General features: G+C 32.2%; 1 pseudogene; it reads left to right on the forward strand.

Annotated features, from left to right (window-relative positions):
- Positions 1-739: 739 nt before the first annotated feature.
- Positions 740-3,213, forward strand: LOC126610188 (uncharacterized; annotated as a pseudogene).
- Positions 3,214-5,682: the final 2,469 nt, after the last annotated feature.

The raw sequence follows: 5,682 nt of genomic DNA on the forward strand, positions 1-5,682 counted from the left end.
TAGTACATAAGCTGTGTAATTAGAATTCATTTTGAAAATCCATAAACAGTAGCACATTAACAATTTGAATTAATAAATAATACTTGTGTAACTGTGTACAGATTGATGATCCTATTACTGAGAAAGTAGAGGATTCTTCAATAAAGGCCACAGAAAAGACCGTGACAAGGAAAAGAAAGACGAATGCTGCTGCAAAAGATGTGATGGAACCTGATAAAAGAAGTAAAACAAATGAAGCACCTCAGTGCAGCACCATTGATGAAGCAAAAAACAGTTTGACAAGTTGTACAGTGAAGAATTTCTAAAGCTCAATCTAGATTATCAAACTCATATCCATGGTATTGACACAACAATAACCAATGAAATGTTCAACCAATTTTTCTTTGAAAAATGTACAGGCATGGAACAAATGAGGTATATGGTGCTCAAGCAAATGATGATGCATGCAATTGACAATCTACAAACAGTTTTTGTAGTTTCTGGTCAAACAACTGGAAAACTTCAAAGAGACAATGAAAAGCTTAAAGAAGAAAAAAAGTTGAACAAGAAGAAAATTAGTGATATAGATGTTGAAATCCAACAGTTACAGTTGAAGAACGCTGAAGCTTCAGGAAAAGTGAATCTACTTCTCAATGAAATTGGAATCCTGAAGAATAAGCTACAAGAAAATCAAACAAAAGTTCCAGAAGTTCCAATTGATGATCAGATGGAGGGTTGAGAACAAGTCTCTAAAGATGAAATGGAAGATGTTCAAATAGAGGTTGAAACAGAGGATGTAGAAATTGCCAAACAACCAGAAGTGATCACTGGAAAAGACCAAGTTCAAGTTCCAATTGATGTTCATATGGACAGGCAATATGTTGTAGCTGCCAACCTAGAAGATACCTCTGCTAACATGGCTACTCCAGAAAGCAAGACACTAAAGATAGACAAGAAGAAAATGCCGAAGAAAATAAGCGAACAAGAACTTTGGTCAGAAATATTCGAACCAGGGACTATCGTAAAGCAAACGGTCTTCCTGAGTTTGACTATGTCCCTGTCCAAAAAATCCCAAAAAAGAAAGCCAAGTACATATATGATGTTAGTGACAGTGAAAGCCCTTCAATAGTTATACCACAGCCGGGGCAGAATTTGGAACCAATTATTGAAAGAGAGAAGGAGAAGCAAATACTTGAAGAATAAGAGATTGCAAAGAAGAAGCCAGTTGTCAAAACTGAAAAGAATAAGAAAGTGCATGACAAAGAAAAGGTGAAGACAAGTGTTGACAAAACAAAGGAGAAACCAAAGGCAAAAGAAACAAAAAGGAAGCTTGCAAAGAAAACAAATCTGAAGAGCTCGAAGACTGACAAAGGTAGTTACCTCCCTACGACAATAAACGCTTACAAGTTGCTTGATGATGAGACAAGAGAGGAAATCAAGGAATATTACAGAAAAGATGAAATGTAAGTTTTCGATAAAATTAACTATGAACTTATATTTCATAAACAGTATACTTATGAAACTTTGATAAAATTAACTATGTAAGTTTTCTTAAAATCCAAAAACTTTGATATTTGCTACTTTCTACCCCTATAAAATCTGACTTGCAATCCAGAAACAGTTAGTTATATTCAGAAATTTTGATATCTACATGCTTTCAAGCACTATAAAATCCAGAAACAGTGAGTTACAATCGAGAAACCTTGATATATGCATACTTTCTAGCACTATAAAACCAGAAACAGTGACTTATAATCTAAAAATAGTGAATTATAATCCAGAAACAGTGAACAAAATCCAGAAACAATGACGTGTAATCCAAAAACAGTTACTTGTAATCCAGAAACAATTACTTATAATCCAAAAACAGTGAACTTATTTTGTTAAAATTCATAAAGAATATGCTTATTGCATAAATAGTGAACATATATATATATATATATATATATATTTAACATTTAATTTTCTTACATAGTGATTATTTTTGGATGCAACCAAAGAAACAAAACATGGCGCATGAGCTTGTTGTTCTGAAGTTAGATTTGACATCATTTTTTATCGATGGTGCGATTGACTCAAATATAATTGATGTGTTGTTCTTCATCATGTCAAAAAATGAAACAAAGATGGGACAAAAGCAAAATCTATATCTTCCTTCCCTCCTCTTTGTAAGTGTAAACAAGTTTATTTACAACAAATTTCTGTTTGTCAATTTCATAAACAGTAAAAAAAAGGTTATGTAATTGTTTCAGAATGACATGGAGAAAACAAATTCGGAGAGTGACCAACAACATATTGATCGAACATTGAAGAGACTGTTGGAAGAGAATGTTCACAAAGTGGGAAAGGTCTTCATGTTAATAAAGCATTACTTCCACTTCACCCTAGTAGTTTGGGATATTAAAAATGGAAACATGACACACTACAATTCCCAACTACCAAGGATAGAAGACACCACAAACATGTGCTTTAAGCATGTTGTGCAGTGGTAAGAAAAAAACCTTAAATCAATTACAAACTATTCTTCTATGGTAAGAAAAAAACCTCAAATCTCATTATTATTATTTTCTGTTTTGCAGAGGGACAAAATAGAAGCAATGTACAAGGATTTCAAGGTTGATCAAACCCTCAAAATAGAGATTGAAAGATGTTTGACTTGTGCAAAGTAAAGAGAAGACTCGTAAGTACAAAAATATAGTTTCATGTCATTATTTGGGTTATTTTTCATAAACACTGTGCCTATTTTGCTTTGGATCCAGAGACTGTGATATGTGTAAACAACTAGACAACACTTTACTGTTTTTCTTTTCCATAAACAGTGTGCCTGTTTTGCTTTAGATCCAGACGCAGTATGACATGTGTTGCTTGTTTTGCTTAAAAATAAAAAACATTGTCTTTATTTTTCTTTTTAATCCATAAACAGTGTGATATTTGACTGTCTATCTGTCATCTAATGTTATAAATTTATCTCTTTATCTATTATACTTCTTTGTTTTGCAAAAAAAGCAGATTGGATTGCGGCTTATTTTTTATTCACTTTGCAAACCAATAGAATCCACTTTTCACAAGGAAGAACTATTTATGAGGAGAGCTTCAATTGCACCTATACTGGTGAATCATCTGCACAGTTATTCAAATGGACTGAAAAGGTTGCTTGAAGAAAAAAGGGTTACTAGGAAATTTGATTACATTGATGAACTTTTTGGAGATGATGATGACGTTATTTCATTGTAATTACTTAGTCATTACAATTACAAATTATATAGTCTAGTTTGTTTTTTTATTTTTATTTTATTTTATTTCATTGTAAATTGTTTATGGAAAAAAGAACCAAAAGATAACACTGTTTCTGGAAAACCATAACCAAAAGATAACACTGTTTCTGGAAAAAGTGAACAAAAACTAAACTGTTAATGGAAAAAAAAAACCAAAAGATAACACTGTTTCTGGAAAGAGTGAACAAAAACTTAAACTGTTTCCGAAAAAAGAACCAAAACATAACACTGTTTCTGGAAAGAGTGAACAAAAACTTAAATTGTTTCTGGAAAAAGAACCAAAACATAAAATTGTTTCCGGAAAAAGAACCAAAAGATAACACTGTTTCTGAAAAAAATGAACAATAACCAAACTATTTATGGAAAAAAGAACCAAAACATAAAACTGTTTTTGGAAAACCCAAACCAAAAGATAACACATTTTCAAGAAAAACTGAACAAAAACTTAAGGGCATGTTTGGTATCGTATTTGAAATTTTTTATCATTTCTCAAAACATTTCTTAAGAACATTTCTTGAAAACAATTTTTTTAAGACTAAAAAATTTGATTGGTTTGCGATTTAAATTTTTTAAATCTTACGACTTAAACTAGACAAAGAGGTCTAAGAAGAAGGGGGTAGTAGGAGAGGGAGAAAGAGGATAGAGGAGGAAAGAAAGTAAGGGATAATTGAAGGAAAGAGAAAGAAGAGAGAGGATCAGACGAGATAGAGAGGAAGAGGAGTGAGAGAAAGAACCGAGAGAATAAAGAGAGTAGAATGGAGGAGAGACGAAAAAGGTAAAAAAAAAAGAAGAAGAAGAAGAAAAGAGAGATAGATTTGGAGTGAGAGGGTAGAAGGGAGAGAAAAGAAAGGAGTGAGTTTAAGTTTAAAAACTCTAAAAACTCACTTTTTATGTTTCTAGAGAATTGACTATATTTTTTAGTTAGTCTTGAGTCCAGTTTTTTAAAATAGTCCTACCAAACAAGTTTTTAAGGCCTAAAACTTGAAAATTGTTTTTGAGTTTAAAAAGTTGGATTCAAGTAGAGTACTAAAACAAGTCCTAAACTGTTTATGGAAAAAAGAACCAAAATATAAAACTATATCGGGAAAAACTAAACCAAGAGCTAAAACTGAATCTTCAAAATGACAAAAAAAAAACTTCTACAACTCATATACAGAAAATGAACAAAAACTAAAACTATGTTGTAAATAGTTTAGGACTTTCACTATGTTGTAAAACTAAAACTATGTTGTAAAACAAAAACAAAAACTACAACTCATATACAACTCAAATTATCATTCACAAACCAAAAAAATGAAAATTATGTTGTAAATAGTGGGTATGTATGCCCACATTCATATAGTAAGCCTTTCACTATGTTGCTTGTGATTTGCTTCTATAAAAGCAAGTCTTTTGGAACACAACAAAAGACAAGAGATGAATGTGAGGACTCACGGGAGAGAGAGGAAGAGAGAAAAGAGAGGAAGAGGAGATGAGATAATAGAGAGATTTATCTTTGTACTTCTATTATTCCAAATTATAATGAAAGCACCACTGCTGCCCCGAGAACGTACTCCAATCACACTGATTATAGAGGAACCTCGTAAATTTTGTATCTTGTTTATTTATTCCATTGCACACACCGTCAATTTTAAAACACGTTATCAGCACGAGAAGCTCTCATGTCAGTGGAAAGCACAACGCCACAAATCATGTTCACCTCTGTCGCCTGGAATCTCACAGATAAGAAAATCTTTTCATTTCATCTTAAGATCTTTGGACTACTGATTTTATTGAAGCAAATATATATATATATTGTTGTATGACTGTATAACATCATTTGCAGAAGCAAAAGAGTACAAACTCAAAAATTTGTAGAGAATCTAACAGCCATGTAAACAGCCTCGAAACTCCAACTTGTGGACACCGGATTGAAATACTTTCTTCTTCAAAGTTGTTCGTCCGCTCAGTGTCTACAACATATCAAAATTTCAGATAACTTTAACGGTGCGATCGTCACAGATGTTTGAAATACCAAACTAGTTTCCAATTTCCACATAAAACTGAAAAACCACCTTATGAGTACCACAACTCCATTTCTATAGCTCAAATCGAAATTGTTTATTCACGAAAGTTGTTTGGTATCCTCTTATCCATATCATACTAAAATTTGAACTAAATCTAACAGTTTGATCTTCTCATAAGTTGCAGACACTCTTGACTCCAAAACTTATGGGAACCGTTTCGACCTTTTCGAAACTCACCGGAGGATGAACACCAATTGGAACTTATTGTTACTATTATTTACTGAGTAACCAAAATGAATTCAGAACTGTGAAATAAAAATAAAAATAAAAGGAATCAAACAAAAGAAGTGGCAGACCAAGAAAAAGAAAAAGCAAAATATGAGGACTTAATCATTGCATTTTCTGTTTTGGCATATTTATGT

This window comes from Malus sylvestris, chromosome 1 (genome assembly GCF_916048215.2).
Source record: "Malus sylvestris chromosome 1, drMalSylv7.2, whole genome shotgun sequence".
Lineage (NCBI taxonomy): Eukaryota > Viridiplantae > Streptophyta > Magnoliopsida > Rosales > Rosaceae > Malus > Malus sylvestris.